This window comes from Lepisma saccharinum, chromosome 15, assembly GCF_977018435.1.
Source record: "Lepisma saccharinum chromosome 15, izLepSacc3.1, whole genome shotgun sequence".
NCBI classification, from domain to species: domain Eukaryota; kingdom Metazoa; phylum Arthropoda; class Insecta; order Zygentoma; family Lepismatidae; genus Lepisma; species Lepisma saccharinum.
The window spans coordinates 76655384-76676318 of record NC_139243.1 but is presented as its reverse complement, the minus strand read 5'-3'; the positions used below and the strand labels follow the sequence as shown (position 1 = coordinate 76676318).

Genomic DNA, 20935 nt, shown 5'->3' with positions numbered 1-20935 from the left:
AACGTCGCTTTTTCTTCACTTTTTTTTTGAATGTGTAATGTTTGTAAAGCAAAAATAATGCAAACGTTACAAGGACTGGAAGGACAGGTAAACATTTGACAAAACAGTTATTTTATTTTTATTTTGGATGTACTTTAAGGGAGATTTCGAAGCGAGAGGCGACGCGAGAGTTTTACACCAAAGCGACTCACGGCTTCAGAAAATAGGATTATGATATTTGTCAACCGCTTTCTGCAGAACCTATAGTCTCCCAGTATAACTGACACAAGAGCCGGGTGATAGACTAACGTACTATGGAAGGACTTGCCTACAAGCGCTGGCTGTTAAGGAACAAGAGCAGTCACGCCTTAAATAGTCAAAACACGGTCTCTCTTCATGATGTTGAAGGCAAATTACAGACAATAACTGCACCAACAAACTTGATAAAGCCAAGACAACCTTGCGTTTTATTTTGAAATATTGTGCATATTGATGCTTTATTATAGCAACAAATTAGAGTCAGAAATGCTGTATGGTCTCTCTTCTGGAGTTTAAATATAGATCGTTGGGGGTGAAGCATTCACTGCGCATGCATGAACAGCAAATTGAAGCGACGCGATGCAGGATATTGAGATAAATACCCCAGTCTGAGCGACACGCAAGAGGCACCAGCAGCTTGTCGGGTCTCTTCTATTCGAAAGGTTCAATTGATTACTGAGGGTTAGCTTCGGAGTCAAACGTGTCACTTGTCGCCTGTCTCGTGTCACTTCTGTGCGAAATATCCCTAGGATGCTCTACAAGTAATATATTGATTTCCTTTACACTTTCCTCCCAACTTTGGCTAATCGTGAAGATGAGAATTAGTGGTGATAAAATTAAATGGGCGAGGGACAATCGCAAACACCCATGGACCGGACACAACACGGACCCCACAGAGGATTATAGTGGTTGCAAGTCCAGACGCCAGAGCCTCGTTAGTCTGCAAGATTTCAGTCCAGGCTGTACTACGTTACATTTTAGTGTTGCTACAAAGGCTTACAGGCCACTCTAGAGGTACTAAAAGTACTATCATTGCTTGTGAAAAACGATATCCTTCAGTTTTTAGAGCATAGGAAGAAGTTGTCTTGGCTAGAAGAACATTTCAAACTTTGGAAACGATTGATTCATCTTGTATGGCACAGTACTTACAAGAAAATAGTTTGAAAACATGTGTTTTATGGTGACATATTAATTTCTCATTTATGCGAAAAGATTAACTTTAAGGTAAGGGATATCACTTATAGCATTTCTCTTCTACATAGAAAATCGAAAACACTTTTCCGCCTCAATATGTACCAATATCTACAGCTGAATGTGCAATTCAGTGACATGAAAATAGTGTTGTTTTTTTTTGTTTGTTTTTTTAATGTGTGACAAGCGCAGTGGAACAGTGTGGAGTACGTATCGTGGTCTGATCTCATTTGTGTTTGTTAACCTTTACTAGTAGTCTGAGGAAAGTAAGGTATGCGCGGGAAATATTCAACAAAACGAGATGGACTTGAAGCATGAATCGAGATGAGACGAGTTGTGAATATCTGTAAATAATTTTGTGATAAACTTATATGATATTCCCATAATTCTTGTGACAATTGCGGAAGTATTTAATTTAGGGAAATTCTATACATTGTACCCCTGCAACGCCCCGTCCCGTTCCTGCGCCACCGGAAATCTTGTACTACTTTTTATTGTTGTTCTCCTTATTATTATTATTATTATTTTAGACATTTTTTGTGGGGTGAAGGGAAAAAATTGTCCGAAAAGGGACATTTTGACCCTTGGAGAGGGAAATTGTGCTCGCCCATTGTGGCAACACTGGCGTGGACGTTCGTACAAGGTCACACAGCTGACTCAATTGGGCGAAGCCTCGTGATGCAAAACTTCCTGATGAAGACTCGAGCAACCATTTGTGTTTCTTAAGGTATGTACTCTTGTATTTATAGCAATTTGCTTGTTGTAATGGAAGTGCTACGAATGGTTACTGTGGAGTGGACACATGGCAGAGTAAACTTTACTAAAAGCACGAGTTTCGAACAAGTTCTTAAAACAATGGATAAAGTTGCACGTGAAAAAATATTCAGTTGCTGCGTTTTGCTTGTTGCAAAAACGAGTAATCTTTCCTCGTGCTTCAATTACTGCATCCTTTGTCACCAATTAATTAATTGAACAGTCTTCTCACTCGGTGGCAAGCAGTGGCGTCGACAGGTTTAATCATCTAGAGGTGCTGAAGGGGGCGGAGTGAATGTTTGAGTTGTTGAAAATGAAGTAAACATGAAACATACAGGCAGTCCCGTAGCCAGATTTTTATTTCGGAGGGGGTTCATCCCATAGCAAGAGTGGAAGAATAAAAGCTAATGGTGCAACCTTGCCCCCCCCACCCAACCTTGGAAGGAAGTCAATTCTAGTTGGAGCAAACATCGACAGCCCAAGGGCATCTAAGGGGGGACACAGAAGGGCAATTAGTCCCCTCGAGTTCAAATTTGATGCAAGTAGAAATACATTTCGTAAGATTTTCTTGCTTGCTTCGCCGGTAATAACTGCTTTTCTTAGTCTCATCACGTTCAGAGCGATAGCTAGGGGCCGTGCATTGTGCGGTGGGAGTCGGTCCTGGGCTCCGAAATATGATAAAAGAGAGAATTCCATGGCACCCCGTGAAACTTTTTGATCTCTATTAAATCAATACTGGTATCAGTTCGAAAAAAAATGGATCTAAGAATATTCTAGCTTGCTTCGTTCGCAATGTTTTTTTTTTTCCTGTAATGCATTGTAAATTACCAGCGAGAGAAGTAAGACTTCTAATTCATTTTGTCTTAAATGCACGAACAATTATTTAGAGGAAAGGAAGCGTGCACATTTGAGAGACAATTTATATCATTTTTGCTGTTGGTTTATTTTGAGGTGGATGAATTGACGCACATAAATAAGTGCTAACATGCTGCAGGCTCATACCCAGGAATTTTTGTAGGGGGGAAAACCCGAAACTTTGTGTATATATATATATATAATTGTCATGAAATATATGTCAATTATTAAATAATTAATTAATTACAGATTCGTATAGTGGACATCAAAGCAAACTTTTCTCAGTAACATTTTTCTCTCTGGTGCATCAATTCGGCGCTAAAGCCGTTCAAAAAAGACCGTTTTGCCGCCTGGATGCTGGCAACCCAACAGATCATTTGATCGTATCTGTGATGTCATTTCCTGCGGCGAAACAGCGCACGGCAGGGTTGCAAGGAACACACATTTTGTGAAAATTGACAAACTACGAACCACATGATTAGGTGTAAAACGAAGCGAGAAACGCGTCCAGTAGACCGAACATCATAGCCTACAAGTCAGAAGATCAGAAGTCATCTCAGGGGAAGTGAACCAACGATATGAGAAATTGTAAAAACGTATTCAAAATGAAGTGTGAATATCGGATTTTGTCTCAGCCTACATGTCAAATATCATCAACAATACATTTTATTGGACTTACAGCTTAAATGTGGCTGTTTACACTCAGATGTAAAAAATTTGCAAATCTCGTTGCAAGGTTGATATCTACAGGATTGTGTCCAGATGCCTTGTGGTACTTTTGTGCTAATAACGGAAGTATCCGAGGTTCACGTTGTTACATTACGGCTAAAACACGTACAACCACAGTAACAATCTAAAGATGAATCAGTAGCGAATATACTGCCCTGTTCACAGTTGAAAATTATTACATGTGTATCCGGTGCATAGATAAACACAGTCGTCGGATAGCTTGTTTTACACCCATTTTTGTCTCTTGCCTCATAATGCCCTGAATATACATTATATTATGAGTTGCTTACCTTTGGAATTTTGAGTTCTTTCATTTCTAGTTTGTCATCTGTTCAGTGTATCACAGACAACTAGTATCAGAAGGACGAAGTGGATAGACTAAATTGTAGATGCCAACTTGGTAAATAGATTTGCAAATATTTGACATGTAAGCTGACACAAAATTCGCTATGACCACTTCCACTTGAATCCTATTTTCTTTCTACCATTTTTCGTATCGTTTGTTTACTTTCTGTTAGGTTAAAGAACGTGTTTTCTGGTTTTCTTTTACGGTACGTAATGTGGCTGATTGTAACTATGTCATTTGTCACAGAATATGAGTGTTCCTGGCAACCCTCGAACGCATCGCTTCACGACGGGATATGACGTCAGAAATGCAATCAAATGTTCTGTTGGGTTGCCAGCATCCAGGCGGCAAAACGGTCTTTTTTGAACGGCCGTAGCGTCGAATCTACGCAGCAACGAGAAAAATGTTACTGAGAAAAGTTGTTTGTTTTGATGTCCTCTATACGTTTCCGTGGTCTGTGGGCGCCATTAAAATGACACCCTGTATATATTTATAAACATGTATATAAACATATTAAATTGCTACATTTATAAACTAGCAAATAAATCCCTTTAACGACTGGTTCAAAATGTCAAGAAATTAGAAGATAGGTGAAATATTTTTCCATAAGGATTAGATATAATTTAATTATTGCTTTTTATTAAAAATGATAATTACATTTTCATACTTTTATTGCGTTATGTTTTTATAATGGTCTAAATCTTTTAATGGTCTCTCGAAAGGAAATATTTCCTTATGTTATCAGAGTTGTAGCTAGAGATTTCAGCGCCCAGGACGAGAATGATTTTCGCACCCCTACACCAAATTTGCACTCCACCCCCCCTACCTAGATGTAGCTGGCATACTTAGACATTGTAGAAATTTTATGTACTTACAGATTTCTATTGAATCTGATGAAAAGAAAACTTTGCATTCAAGAAATGTGGATGTTAAAAAAAGGACAGTCTGTTGTGCATCCTACACCATCTTTGATTGATTGATTTGGTGTTTTAAGTCCACTTTATGCACTGTAAGCCTAATCGGGACTGGGCCTACAGTTTAAAGTGGGATCCGAACCACTATGTGCCCCCACCAGGTATCGAACCCGGGACACCTTGGTTACAAGGAGACGACGCTACCAGTGCACCATTGAAGAGGCCCACTACACCATCTTCATTGAAGCAGTGTGTGTTATCTGCAAAATCGTTTGCAAATTAAATATAACTAGGTGGAGGGACAAAGAATTAGAAACTTTAGGAAGACATTAGTTTCCTAGTAAATTTACATGTAAATGCTATGTTTTATTCCCGATGAAAGGAGGTGAGAAATGGAGGAGAAATAACAGGTCGGTCAAATTTATATGTTCCAGGGGCCTAGGGAGACAATGACAACCACCTTCGCAGATACGGCTCCATTTTTTATTAGTGAAATTTGATATAATTTTAAAATCTTATCTATGACTGTAGATGTACGATTTTACCCTATGCTGTTACCAGCCCTCAAGAGAAAGAGTAAGAGAGAGAGAGAGAGAGAGAGAGAGAGAGAGAGAGAGAGAGAGAGACAGATATTGAGACAGAGAGAGAGAGAGAACAGGAGATGTATGCAACATTCACACACAGGCTGACATCATTCTTTGTTATTCCTTCTTTGTATGTGTCTATGATGTTATCCTTGTGAAGTATGTTTGAAGTCCAAATTAATTGCTTATCTTTGTTGTTATAACACAAACTCTTAACCTCGGAAATTTTTTTAATAGAACAAGATCATTGGTGGGAATGTGTGATATCCCCTTCCGCCATGGGATTCGTACCCTGAATGTGACAACCAACGCTATGGAATTATCCTTATAATGAAGAACATATCTGAATGTGAATTAACCCCAAGAAGAGGACATTTTCTCATCAAGACTGAAGTTCGAAAAAAGTCAAACCAGGGAGTAAATATGGTGAACATTCCCGAACAAATTGGAACATTTAGTAGCTTCGCATAAATGGTTATAAAACTAAAATTACTAAATATAGTAGACTGCAGACTTCTGGAGTCTGCCTCTCTCCAGAGACAACCCATTCATTTATACAATCAGAAAATCTAAATTGTTTCAAAATCTTAAAAATTATCCATGTTTTTTTAGGTTTGCATCAAAATATTTGATGGCTCATTGGGGGGGGCATGGCCCCCTTGGCCCCGCCTGGGTACGGGCCTGACATGCTGCATATGTATTTTCTCATTTTATGTTTTTCCACGTTGCGTATGTGATGTGCATGGTAGGTATACATGTCATAATTCTATTTGGAATGCACATATGCATTTTCTGTCTTTCAGAAATACAGTTTGTGTGCTTGTTTTGCATTATTAATGTGAAATTGAATGTTTTGAAAAAATATTTCAAATCGTTTGTTCATCACAAATGCTTTAGCAACGACTTCAACCCCCTATTTGCGTAATTTACTAGGATAAGAACGTCTTTGATACTACTACTAATAATAATAATAACATTAATAATGGCATTATTTTCGTTGTTGATATTATTATTATTAGGTACGTTTATCCATGCATTTGCTCCCCCTCCCACCCAAAAAAAATTCGTGGTTGGGCCTCCGCCTTAACATGAATTTCTCTGTATATTACAACGATGCACGTAGCCAGGGGGAGGGTTAAGGGAACTGAAGCCCCCTAAATCCTACAAATATCCAATTTAAATAGTGTACAGTAGTAATTAATTTTACTTCCTTAGCAGGATTAAACATTAGATCCAAAAAATAGTGTATAATAGAGGAACCAGGTTATATATAATATTTATATTCTACCATTTGGTCCAAAGAATGAATGTATCCACAGTTCTCAAAGTTCATAGTTTTCTTTGTGAGATGTAACACAATGTAAAGTTTATGAGTAAAATTTGCCCCTAACTTTTAAAACTGTCTTTTTTTAACGAAATGTGTGAAAATTAATAAAGTGAATTTCAGTTCTCTAACTGTACAAAATGTGAGAAAAATAATGAACAACATTTATGTTGAGTAATAATAATATTAATAATAAATTTTGATTATTTTTTTTATTTTTAATAACTTATAATAGTTTATTGTTGTAAATTTACAATTATATCAGTGATAATAAATATCTTTGTTACTATTATTCTTGCGAATCAATTTTTATCAGTGGTGTGCCCCTTCTAGAAATATTTCTGGCGACGCCTGTGCTGATAATGGATAATCCCCCTCCCCACAGGAAATAAAATTCTAGCTACGGGCCTTATTATAACTTATTATAGAAGATGTTTAATCCTGCTAAAGAAGTAAAATTAATTACCACTATACACTATTTAATTTTCATATTTGTAGGATTTGGGAGAGGGCTTGGCCCCATCCTCCGAGTCCTCCTCCTTGGCTACGTGCCTGCATGCATGCTTTAGCCTCCACATCAAACACCAATCGACTTTGGGTAAGCCACACTCACCTTTTTCAAAAGTTTGGAACTTAATTCATTTGTGTTTGTTTTGACCACAACAGCCACGTATTTTGTAATTTCAAACGAGCAAAGCTTGTTTAGGCAGGCCAATGGCAATAACATGTATTGTGTCTTAAATAATTAATATATATTTTTAACAACGATAATAGCAAAAAAAAAAAAAAAGGCAACAGTCGCTGATAATTGTAGAAATTGCCCCCCGTAGAGGAAAGCGGGTTGAATGCCTTGCCTGTTGGATGCAATATCAGCGGTCTCACTTGAAAACAAAATATTCTCTACTTAGTATGACGACATTGTTTTCAGTAAGTCATAACGCCATGTGACAATGCAAGAGTTAATAATGTTTTGGGTAGAAAGTAGATTTTGAAAATGGGGTGCTGAAGGGGGTGCGAAAGAAAATTAACGGGATCGCAAGCATCCATTGGCAAACCGCTGGCGCCGCCCCTGTGTGTAATAAAATGTTATTATTCCCTGATTTGATGAAGCTTTCGAATAAGTGCTTAGCAAAAATAGAAACCACAAAGATTAGGAATAATTGAAATGACGATACATAACTTCATATTTGTAAAGTATACGGGTACCCTTAACCCTCCGTTCCCCCAAGAGAAACTATAAAAAATAGCCACTTTTGAAGATTGTTTCATACGAACCATTGATGTTGGTTTTAGCACTCGGAGATGTATTGTAGAGGAGTATTAAGAGTTTTTTGTATTGCAATTTATTACGTCATCTTCATGGTCTTCATCTGCCTGTGGTATGAACTAAATCTGTGCAATTATGTATTAGACATTGTTTTTGAAGTGGTTTTGTAGAAAAGTGTTGGTTTTGAAAGTCATGACTTGACGAAAGAATGGCAAATAGATGTGAACGAAATTTGACATGAAGTTCAGTTATATTTGTTGTTTGTATCTTGGAGCGGTATTGGAGATTGAAGGTTGGCAATCCTGGTGTGACGTCAGAGGCGCGAGATTTACTGCAGACGGTGTTTGGGTGCACCAAAGAACTTCCTCGCAAGCGGCGTATTTCATTTTCTGACGTAAGCAGAGTGTGCGAATTAACGGAGGGCGGGGAATGCCGGGGATTCCCCCCCACAATAAATTGTATCCCTGCCAAGGATGTTTGTATTCCCCTCAAGCAGCGGCGGCGCCAGGATTAATGATCTAGGGGTGCTGAGGGGGTGCGGATGAAATTTAGAGGGTGCGATGCTGAAAATAAGGAAAACATGAAACACTCAGACAACCTTTCAAAACTGGGGAAGGGGGCAAGGGGAGTTTCCTTTTCCTTGGTAGATAAGGTGCGGAGGGAAAATAGCAAAAAGCGGGGGCAACTGCACCCCTAATAGCCCCCACTGATTGACATAAATTACTGATTGAAATTAAATTATATGTGAGAAGTATATAACTTTAAATTGGCATTCATTTTCCATGGAGGCTGTGCCCCCCTTGGCTTCTCCCTGGACGTCAATGATGATATGTATTAAGTCTTATATTCCAAGAAAGTGGTCACAGAGTGTAAACATTCAGATGCACATTGCAGTCTCATGGAACCATGTAGTGAAATACAAAATTAAATTAGGGCCTTCCCGATGGCGCAGTGGTAGCGTTGTCGACTTGCAATCAAATGGTCCCGGGTTCGATACCCTGGAGAGACATAGTGGTTCGGATCCCACTTTAAACTGTAGGTCCAGTCCCGATTAGCCTTTGTGCATAAAGTGGACTTAAAACACCAAAACAATCAATCAACAAAGTGTAATTATCCTTGCCTTTAAAAACACAATTTTTGAATCTTTTCAATGTAACCAATGGAGGTACAAAATACATAGTACATTGTACCTTCCATCTGCCGCTTCAGGACAAATCGCAGCTTAGTTTTCGTTAAAAGCCTTTCTGCCAAACTATCCACATCAATGAACTGTAAACTTTATTCATGAACACTGCGCGTCGTCCTAACAGTTTTTGAAAAAGTCTGAAATGGTACGTTTACTACACATGTTACGTAGAACATTGAACATCGAACGTATTAACAAGAAAAGTATCCTTCACGTCACAACTCTCATCGCATTAAATAATTTCCCGAGCACGACCTGGTGATACCTTGAAAGCAGCTGAAATTTTGTCTCTAGTGGGAGGAAGAACACGTAGGTGGAAAATAATCCGTTCATCAACAATGCAAAAAGGAAAAATGGAAAAGAACACTAACACTAAGCTACAGGCAATTATCAGAAACCACAAACAGGCCACTTGAAGAAAGTAGAGAAGAAACAAATCTTAACAACAATGCTGACGACAGAAAGAAAACGGCCGCTGATCTTTATACAGGAAAGTATGTATATCGGCATCTCTTTCAAGTGTTTTCAGTTGAACGTAGGGGTGCTGAAGGGGGTGCGGAAGAAAATTAAGGGGTGCGCAAGCACCCCCTGGCACCGCCCCTGCCCTCAAGGAAAGTTTAATTGAAAGCGTATGGTGTACCATTTGTTAACACAAGTGAAAAATCATTCGTGAATATTCTTGGTCCAGTCATCAGAGATTTTCCTGTCGTAAAGTATACAGTATTTTTAATTGAAGAAGGACACCATTCTAAAACTCACCAATCTCACCGAGCCGAGACAACATCACGCTGCTTTCAGCTTCAGTTTTCATGGCATAATGCTGATATTTCACAGGTATTAAGGAGTCCACAAGACACTTGTAGGTACGTTAGATGGGCATTCAGTTTGAAATTGGAAATAGAAATAAGGTTGTTTTCCGTGTTACTAGTTCGATATATCCTTTTGTGAATGAGTTTGTCCTTTCCTAGAACAAGGGTGCCATCCCCACCCCTCGAGGCCAATGGCGCGACCCACCCAAACATCGTCTGCAGTAAATCTCGCGCCTCTAACGTCACACCAGGATTGCCAACCTTCAATCTCCTTAGCTTTACTGAACACTATACTTGATCTGCCCCCCCTCCCTAAGCAGGGGCCCATCGCTCAAGACCGCCACTAAAATCGTTCATCATAATCCCCACAAAATAAATGTACAAATACGTAATAATTGATGTCTTTTTGAATGAAATACCATCTTAAACTGTCTATATTTTTAATTGTTTAATTTTTGAAGAAACCTAAAGCTAGCACATTGATTGGTTAAATATAGTAAATTAAATTATATAAATATGCATAGCTATAAACAGTTTTTGTGAGTGGGTTTATAAAACTCACAATTCGAGTATTTAAGACAAATTATTACACAACTTAAGATAATGATAGATAATTCAACCTTGGCAAACAAAATAACATTCTCCAGCCGTATGACCGATTCAATTATTGTTTCACGGGACATTATAGAACCCTAGCTAGAAATTCTTAAGTTCATGGCTATAATATAATACGGACGGTTCCTCTTTCAAAGAACTCACCCCTCCCCGTTTTCTTGGGGTAAATATAATTATTTTACTCATCAAGAACAATAATTACGTGGATTATATCTTCAGTGCAAATTTAACTTGTTAAAGTAAAATTTCCCTGTGACAAGATATTAGAAATACGGATTCGATTAATTTTTGTTCCAAATGATGCAGCATAGCAACACTGTAGTGATGTTATTAATGAATATCGAGAAAAATGCAGCTATAGTATAAAATTTTACATTCACCTCAGTAAAGCGCCAAGTACGCATTCTCGGAACACGTGATTGCGAGCGAAACGAGCAATAAATGTTTTACGTCCATTTCTTTTCAGGCTTTCAAGAATATTATTTTAATGGGGTGTCAGTACTTTCTTAGGATCCCGAGATATTTAGTCTTTTCCAGCTTCTCCTTTGGCACGTTCGGGGTCGAAAGCGTGTGAATTCCATATCGCTAAATACAGTTTACAAAATTTAATGTTCGAACTCTCTCTCCACTACAGAAATCCCTTGACAATCTAAGATTTAACACTTTATCAAGAGCTTCCTATCTTACAGTTTAAATTTAATTCTCAATCCTACCACCAAAATGTCCATGTTAATTTTAGACTTCCTGTTCATATTGAGGAGTGGAAAACAATTAAAATAAATCCAAATCCAAATAATTAATTCTCAGTCTCCACACCAGAATTTCCCCAACAGTCTAAGACAATAGTAATACACAAGAATTGGATACCCCCTCAATTTAATGCTCAATCCCCCTCTAACTAAAATACCCGCTATAATCTAGAACCTAGAGTTGGATACTGTGCCCTCCCATCGTTTTTAATTCAGAATCTCCCCAGAACCCATGTGTCAATTAAGGCCTAATATGTAAGAGTTGGATATTCCCCCTCCCCCTTTTTCGATAATACCCTTAAACACTTTCTTTTCTTCATCTAATATACACTGCTCACAAAATGTTTGGAATATTGTTACATTAGGCACAACAAGTTTGGAATAATACTATATTAGGCAATAGGTAATAGGCACTGTGGCATATATAGGCAAAGAGACCAGAACGTCCACCAGACAGATACCATGTGTTGTTGCATTCCAAAGCCGTGTCTATCAACTATTGTCTAATATAACAATATTGTACACTTTTTGTGAGGAGTATATTAAATATGGTGCGTTTAAGGTGTAAAATTTTTACATATATTTTGGAAAATATATAAATGTTGAATTTTACATTATTTGAAGGGAAACCTCCCCCCCCCAAAATCCCGATGGCGCAGCCGGCTCCATAATCCCTGTCATAGAATGTAAATATACTTTTTGTAAATCACATGTAATGTTATCATAAGATTTAATGACTTAGGTTGATACGTTCTAGCCTGTATTATTATACTATTAAACGTATTATTATATTTATTAATAATAACTTAATAATAATCAGCGGTGAACGATGAGACTCGGCGAAGTACACAGACTCTTCTCAGGTACAGGGATAGTGTTAGGCAAAGACAACATTCACAGCACAGAGAAATAAAAGCACATTACTGCAATATGTATAAACTGAAAGGTTTTATTCTTTATTTATTGCAATTTTAATGCAAATATACTGGAGACCAAGGCGAGGATTTCGCTTTGTCGATGAATTGACTCAACTAAAACGCATAAACTCAATGCGTGGCTATCGGCAAGCCTATGATCACATAGACCTAGCTTGCGCCCCGAACTACCACACCAAGAGATATGCAATAATAACTGAGCCAATATTTGCTCTTTAGCCTTTTATTTCCAAATTAATCCTTAGGCTAACTTTATTATTTAACGTAGAATGGTTGCAGTATTGTGCATAGCATCAATGCATGGCTATCGGCGTACCTATGATCACATAGGCCTAGCTTGCGCCCCGAACTACCATACCAAGATGTATGCACAACACCGAGGAGTTCTTTTTAATTTTAAAAGCTTCGTCGATCCGTGGCGAAAAAATGTGATATTTCTTACGCGATATCCTCGCTTTTATACTATTTCGAGAACACAGATTCAAGTACAGATGAATCACTCATTATTTACAAAAAGATTGTACCAACAAAACTGACATCTATGCATGTTTAGAAATACAAATTCGTATAGTGCACTCTCTCAAACCAAAAGACATTAAATTACCCATAATGTAGCATAAAATACAATAAACAGTAAACAAAAGATATACATTACAAACAAGGTGCATTATTACATATAATAACAAAGAAATTACGGTTTCCTTCACAAAAATAAATACATTAGTGACATATTTTCTACTGGTGACGTCACATAAAAATGTGGATCATATCATCTGCCCCTTCCTTTCGGAAACTAAGTTTCAGGAAGGAAGTTATCTACCTGGAGGAAACTTAGTTTTAAAGTACAAACTCTTTCTTTTTATCCTCCGAAAAACGCACCAGTTTTAGGTTATCCAAGTTAACCTTACCATATAATTCTTTAGTCCTTGGAATTAGCAATGTCACAACATTATTTTCCACTTTGTTCACTAGATAAGGTCCTGTCCACAACATAAATAACTTTTGAATGGTCCTATCTAGTGAGGAGCTTAAGGAATGGTTTTTAAACATCACGAAGTCTCCAACTGTCAATGTCTTGGCGTTTCCCTTCTGTTTTATATTCTTCGACAGTTTCTTCTTCTCCCTGACTTGGGCTAAGAATAATTTGGACTTCCAATCCGGTTGGGCTTCTTCCCGTTCGGGCTAATTGAAATGTGTTAGGATCTCTCTGGGTATAGGATGATTGAAGAATAGTTCACCAGGTGAATATCCAGTAGTTTCAGAAATAGAATAATTAATTAAAAAACAACTTTTGATATGTATCGCGACCAAGTCTGATGTTCTCGATAACAAAATAAACGAAGAAATCTGACTATCTCTTGATTTGCTCGTTCTACCATGTTCCCCTTTGGATTGTAAGCTGTTGTGCAAACATGATGGATACCACGCTTTTTGGTAACTTCGTGCCACTGCTTAGAGGTAAACTGAGCTCCTCTGTCGCTCAGGGTAAACGTAACGTTTGGATAGTGAACAAAATATCCTATCTGAAGCGTGTTTATAATTTGTGTGCTGCTGGCAGTCCGTAAAGCATATGCGGAGACAAAACGTGTACCCACATCAATAAGACTCAAGGTGTACTGGTATCCATTAGACTGAGGAAGCTTCCCAATCAAGTCCAGAGAAAGCATCTCATGAGGTTTCTTGGGACTGATATGAAGGGTTTCCTTGAGTATCCCCAATTTGTCTGGTTTAGTCTGGGCACAAATTTCACAATCTCGGATGTACTGTATCACGTCATTCTTCATGCCTTTCCAGAAGTATCGTACTGCAAGTCGCTACAATGTCTTGGATACTCCAAAATGTCCAGCTTCATCATGAATTACTTTCAAGAGAGGTTGCTTCATTACCACCGGAACACACAATTTCCAAAGGGACTGATTATGCGATCCTTTCTTAAATAAAATCCCTTCCGGAATGCGATAGGAACGATTCAATCTGAGGTTAGGTTCCTGAGAATTTAGAGATTTGAGTAAATTTTTGCAGAATTCATCTTCAGATTGTGCCTCTCTCCACTTGTCGACGTCATCTATTTCTCCTCTATCGGCCCACAGGTAGTTTATTGTGAATGTCTGCTGGCTATTTTCAGGATGAATCTGGGGTATATCATCAGCAGGATACCGAGATAAAATATCTGCCAGATCGTTTTGGCGACCAGAGACGTATACTATTTTATACTGGTACTGTTGGAATTTCAGAAACCAGCGAGTCAAACGACTGTTCCAGTCACGGGCGTCTTGTAACCATACCAACCCTTTGTGATCACTGTAGATAGTGAAGGGCCTACCTTTCAAATAAACAGCATACTTCTCAACTCCAAAGATTATGGCCAAACATTCGTTCGTTCTCCTTCAGTTTTCGGCTTGCATACTCAATGACCTTTCTCTCTTCACCATTCATTTGGAAAAGAATACTACTCAATGCTTTCCCAGAAGCATCACATTGGATACAGAATTCCTGTTCAAAATCAGGTTGTGCTAATTCAGCATCTCTTACAAGTTCATTCTTCAGTAGCTGGAAACTTTGTTCTTCCTCGTCTCGCCAAATCCAACGTTGATTTTTACCTAACAGCTTGGAGAGCGGTTCAGATTTAGCTGCAAAATTTTCAATGAGCTTCCGCCTCCAGTTGGCGAGGCCAAGAAATTTCCGAACATCCTTTCTACTTTTAGGTTTAGGAAATAACTTAACGGCTGAATTTTTGGCTGGTTGGATTTTGATAGCATCTCCAGAAACAACGTGACCCAATTAGGTAATTTCCTTTTTGACAAATTCACACTTTCGCAGCTTTACAGTCATCCCCACTTCTTGGAGTCGCTGCAAAACTTCGTCCAGATGTTCGAGATGTTTGGAGAGTTCTTTGTCGAAAATCAGCAAGTCATCCATATATTGAGTTAGATACTCTTCGGTTTCAGGACCAAATACAGCATGCATGGCAGCTATGAAAATTGACACAGCACTAGAGATACCAAAAGGCATTCGAGCAAACATCCACTGACGTCCTTTATAGGAGAAGGCAGTACATGGTTGTCAGTCAGTTTTTACAGGGATCTGTAAATTTCCAGAAGCCAGATCCAGATTTGTAAAATAACGAGCACCTTTAAATTTTTGCAAGGCATCCGAAATGAGCTCAACTGAATTCCGTGGAACACGTACAATTTTATTCAAATTTCTGAAGTCAATGCATGGACGTCAGGCTTGTCGACTACAATTAAAGGGTTCAAGTAAGGGGAATTACAAGGCATTATAACACCCCATTGTCTCCACGTTTCTAATTCTTCCTCCAGGAGTTTCCTTTTTGCTATAGGTATGGGATATGGAGATCGATACACTGGTTCTGTGGTGGTGAGTTCAATCTCACACTGGAAGTTTTTAATAGTACCTGGTCTCTCGGAAAATACATCTCTATGCTTCAATAAGACTTCTTTCAATTGGCTTCTACCCCATTCGCATAAAATCTCATTCGCATTGACCTTCTGCAGAATGTCGTCAGGACTAGCCGTCCACTGATCGACATGGGAATCTTCACGGACTTTTCTTACATACGTCCCTGTCGAAGATACATTATTCACGAGGTCCTGCTCTACCGGAACTCCGTCTACGGTGAGGGATAACTTCTCGCGCTTTAGGTCAATTCCTGCTTCATATTTCCTGAGGAATGGGTAGCCCAAAATAAAGTCAGCTTCGAAACCTTTCAAGACAAACATGTCCTCCAATAAATTTCTTCCAGCAATCTCTAGATATACTTGTCTACATCCCACAACTCTAGTTTTGTTTCTCCCAGTGAAATCAGTCAGCCTAACATCTGGACATGGTTGTAACTGCAATGACGGCAGCTTCTCTTTAATCTTCTTCCAAATGGAGTAGCTCATGAGATTACATTCGCTGCCAGTGTCCAGAACACAAATAAAATCAACGCCTGTTACAGTTGCTTTAATTAACGGAGCCCTGGGTAAATTTTCCTTTCTAACTGCCTGTTGTAGTGCTCTATCTAAACTTTGTTCTCCTTCATTGAGAGTCAGCACAACAAAAATATGATTGTCTTCACTATTTATAACGCTGTCATCTGTTCCCAGGGAAGTCCAAGATTTTAGCCCAACCGTGATCGGGAACGAAGAATTCACGTTGGGCGACTGGCTAAATCCGACTAAATCTTCCCACCACTAGTCGATGGTGCCCTCCAAAAGTCTCTTGTTATGTCGACGCTTTGACGTTGCTCGTTCGTCAAACGTGAAGCAGAAGGTTCAAACGGAGGCGCCGTCGCTCTGAAGTTACTGGGTTCAGAGGCGTTACGTGAAAAGTCACGGGAATGGTCTTCTGGGTCAGATCTGTAACGACGCGGCCCACGTGCGTAGTTGTTCCTGCCATCCCTTCTAGGAGGATTACGCCGCCTGTTGTAATTGGAATAACCATTTCTATGGTTCTGCGTAACTTGTCTGACCCGGGGGGGGGGGGGTTGGATTCCAATTCTATTTTGTCTAGGAGCATTTCCCTGACCAGCACCTTTTCTATTCCCCGCAGGCTTCCATCTGTCCTGTTCCTCAAGCACCTCGAACCTTTTCAGAAAGTCGGCTAGCTGCCGTACAGTTTGAGGGGAATTAGCTAGACTCAGACTGTGCGCTCTATATGGAAGCTGGGAGATGATTAAATTCACATTCTCAGGTTCTATGTAACGAGACAGATTGCGGTAGGTTGAGTAAATAGACCAAGCATATTCCTCCATGCTCATACCGGACTGCTATAAGTATCGGCGAGATCTCACTGCTGTCAGCTGCCTCTCTGTGGCCTCTTGTGAAGCATATTGTTTGCGAAAACGACGGCAGAAATCAGAATAGGACTTCAACTCTAACTGGTTTGCTCGAAACCAATGCTCAGCCTGGCCCTTGAAAAGCCGAGGAATAATTTCCAATCGGTATTCGTATGGAATCTGCATTAAATCAAAATTGATATTAAGTTATTTTAAGTATTGCTCAGCATTCTCGGCTTCCAGGTCTCCCTTGAACTTCGACAAGGAGTTAAGGTCTGCCATCCTTGGAGTTCCAGTCATTGCTGATCGCTGAGTTGTTGGCGGCGACTCATCTGGCCCGCTCCTTGAATTTCCATGCTTTCGTGTTCGCTTCCTGATTTTTGCTTGATACTGAGAGTCAGAGCTGGTGCTGGAAGAGGAGGAACTGCGATTCTTCTTCCTTTCTAGACGTTTCCTCTTTGTCCTTTCCTCATAAAGACTGTGCCGGGCCCTGCGAGATTCACGCTCTCTGTAACCTCTGTCATCGCCTGAAAGACTAAAGGTAGGTGGAATAACAGGGGCCACTTCATTAGCTCTTGAATCAGAAGTAACTCGTGGGTGACAGACTTGTTTGTCTTCTCTAGTTTTTTCTCCACCGGCTCTGTCCATCGCTTCATTTAGTTTTTGTTTGTCTTCTCTAGTTTTCTCTCCACCGGCTCTGTCCACTGTCCATCGCTTCATTTAGTTCACTGTTCATAGTGGGCAACACTGCACTCTCAGCAACTGCAGACGGGTGACCAGCTGTTCGAGATCCAATTTCTATTTTCGTTTGCCGGGAAACGTGCATACTCTCTAACTGATTTGTAATTTGTTCTACTTGAGTCTTTATTTCCTCAACATCCTTGCTTCTTTGAGACACAACTACTGAAATCTGACTAATATTTTCTTGGACCTCAGCCCGGAACTGTATTTTGTCAGTCTCGGCCTCGGCCAACATCTGTTCTATTTTCAGCTCTTTTTCAATAATCCTATTGCACTCTCCAGTGAATCTCGAGTTAATATCCTCCACATAAGTGCGAACATTTTCCGTGGCTTTATTTACATCGGCTGCCAAGCTACGCCGGAAGTCATCAAAGTCTATCTCTCTAGCCTGCCGGATTTCTTCAGAGAATCGCGTCCTAGTTTTCTCGTTCTCAGACTTCAGTTGTTGAATCTCACAGGCCATCTCGCCTATTTCAGCTCTTAATACTTTTATAGATTCATCGTGCTGCTTACCGATATCATCCTCTAGCAACGCACATTGTCTGAGGATATCTTCCTTTAATATGTCAGATTGTCTACAGATATCAGCCTTCAGTGCCTCATACTGTTCACACATATCAGCCTGCAATGTTTCAGACTGTTTGCAGATATCAGTTTTCAGTGCTTCAGACTGTTTGCAGATATCAGCTTTCAGTGCTTCACACTGTTTGCAGATATCAGCTATCAAGCTGGTAATGGAATCACCTTGCTGTTTAATATCAGCCTGCAGTGTTTCAGACTGTTTGCAAATATCAGCTTTCAGTGCTTCAGACTGTTTACACATATCAGCCTGCAATGTTTCAGACTGTTTGCTAATATCATTGCTAATATCAGCCTTCAAGTTATTAATGGAATCAGCTTGCTGTTTAATATCAGTCTGTAATGTTTCTGACTGTTTGCTAATATCTGCCTGTAATTTTTCCATACTTTCGACTTGTTGCTTGCTAATTCCTTCAATCTTGGCTTTTAATGCTTTGAACATATTCAATGTATCAGATGAACTATCCGTAGACAATGATTCACAATCTTAACAAACCAAATCGGTAGCTTCGTGGCTTTCAGTTCGAATATCTAGGCTACAATATTCATAATGTAGAAGCTTTGTTCATTTCTTGCACACAAATGTGGTTCTTTCTTTATTAATGTCCCGACAACAATCGGGAACATTAAGCTCTGAACTTGAAGCAAGATTTTTTATTTGCGCTACGCAAATGTTTTCTTTCCATTTCGAACGAAGTGTATCTGTGCTTTTCTACAAATATAAAAGTTTAGTGCTCTTGCACAATGAATCTCAACGTTAAACAATTGTCTTGCCCTTGTACACTACAATATCGAGCCAACACGTTGGACTGCCACTTGATACGTTCAAGCCTGTATTATTATACTATTAAACGTATTATTATATTTATTAATAATAACTTAATAATAATCAGCGGTGAACGATGAGACTCGGCGAAATACACAGACTCCTCTCAGGTACAGGGATAGTGTTAGGCAAAGACAACATTCACAGCACAGAGAAATAAAAGCACATTACTACAGTGTTTATAAACTGAAAGGTTTTATTCTTTATTTATTGCAATTTTAATGTAAATATACTGGAGACGAAGGCGACGATTTCGCTTTGTCGATGAATTGACTCAACTAAAACGCATAAACTCAATGCGTGGCTATCGGCAAGCCTATGATCACATAGACCTAGCTTGCGCCCCGAACTACCACACCAAGAGATATGCACAACACCGAGGAGTTCCTTTAAGTTTAAAAGCTTCGTCGATCCGTGACGAAAGTGTGATATTTCTTATTTTATTTTATTTTTTTTTTTGGATTTGACGTCAGGATTTGTGTATCCCAGCATATTGTTTATTTAACATTAACTGGAATCGACAATAATTTACTATACTGTTACAATAATTACTTTTCTTTACATCAATATTTTACAAAAACTAACGCAACTGTCGCTTTAGTACAATTTACAATGTTCCCAGAAAATCCCCAAAAGCTACTCACTACTACATATATATGAACATTCACAATCACAATCATTACATTAACTTGATTGTCATTTCATTTATCTGGTTTATATAAACAGTCATGGACGGGGAAGTGAAACCCTCTCTACTCTGGGTTTTATTTGACCTATAGCTTGCACTAATGGGTTTGGATGCATCGTAATCCGCCTCCACAGGTTATCCCGGGCAATATGTAGTAAATCTTTAATCCTGGGCTGGTCCATGTCTTCGTGGAGTTGTTGTATACGTGTCGCTAACGGGTAATGTCCAATGTATCTGAGTGCTGTTTTGTACATATTGCAATTTCTGTAAATGTGTTTTAGCGGCCTGTAACCATGTAGGGCCGGCATATAATAATATAGGTGTAATCATCATTTGATACAGATGGAGTCTTGTTTCAATTGACAACGCTGGTGATCTTAGTAGAGACATGAGGTATCCTGTTCTTTGTTTTGCCCTTCTTGCCACCTCATCTAGATGTGGGCCAAAAGTCAGTCTTGTATCAAGGCTTATTCCTAGGTACTTTATCTTATTGACCGTAGGGACTGGCGTCTGGAATATTTGGAGTTTGATTTTCTCCCTAGCTCCACTCGATGCAAAAACTATGGTGTTGCTTTTTTATTTTTTTTTATTTTCTATTTCTGAGTCCATTTTTATTAATTCTGGCACATACTTGTTAATTCGTTTTTCGCAAGTGGCCAGTAATTTTGCATGTACTAACAATGCAGTATTACCTGCATATGTTGCTAGTAATTCTTCTTTCGGATATGGAATATCTGCCGTATATAATGAGTATAACGTAGGGGAAAGGACAGAGCCTTGAGGCACCCCTGCTTCAATAGATCTGGAAGTAGATTTCTGCCCTTGCACAGTTACTATAAACTTTCTGTTTTGCAGATAATTCATCATAACTTTTAAGTAGCACTGAGGTAGCGGAAGTTGTTGTAATTTGACCATTAGTCCACCGTGCCATACTCTATCAAATGCTTGCTGCACGTCCAGAAATAGACCAGCGACACGATGCTTTCTGTTGTTATGAACAGCAATATAGTCAACGACTCTGACAAGTTGTTCAACGTTGGCTTATC

At 39.0% G+C, this 20935-nt stretch overlaps 1 long non-coding RNA gene across 1 annotated transcript in view; it reads left to right on the top strand.

Moving 5' to 3' along the window:
• The first annotated feature begins 1856 nt into the window (after window positions 1-1856).
• Window positions 1857-20935, top strand: part of LOC145999512 (uncharacterized) — a 93198-nt gene continuing 74119 nt past the window's right edge. Inside the window, exon 1 of the long non-coding RNA XR_014443408.1 lies at window positions 1857-1936. This is a non-coding gene — a long non-coding RNA (uncharacterized LOC145999512). The remainder of the gene's footprint in view (window positions 1937-20935) is intronic.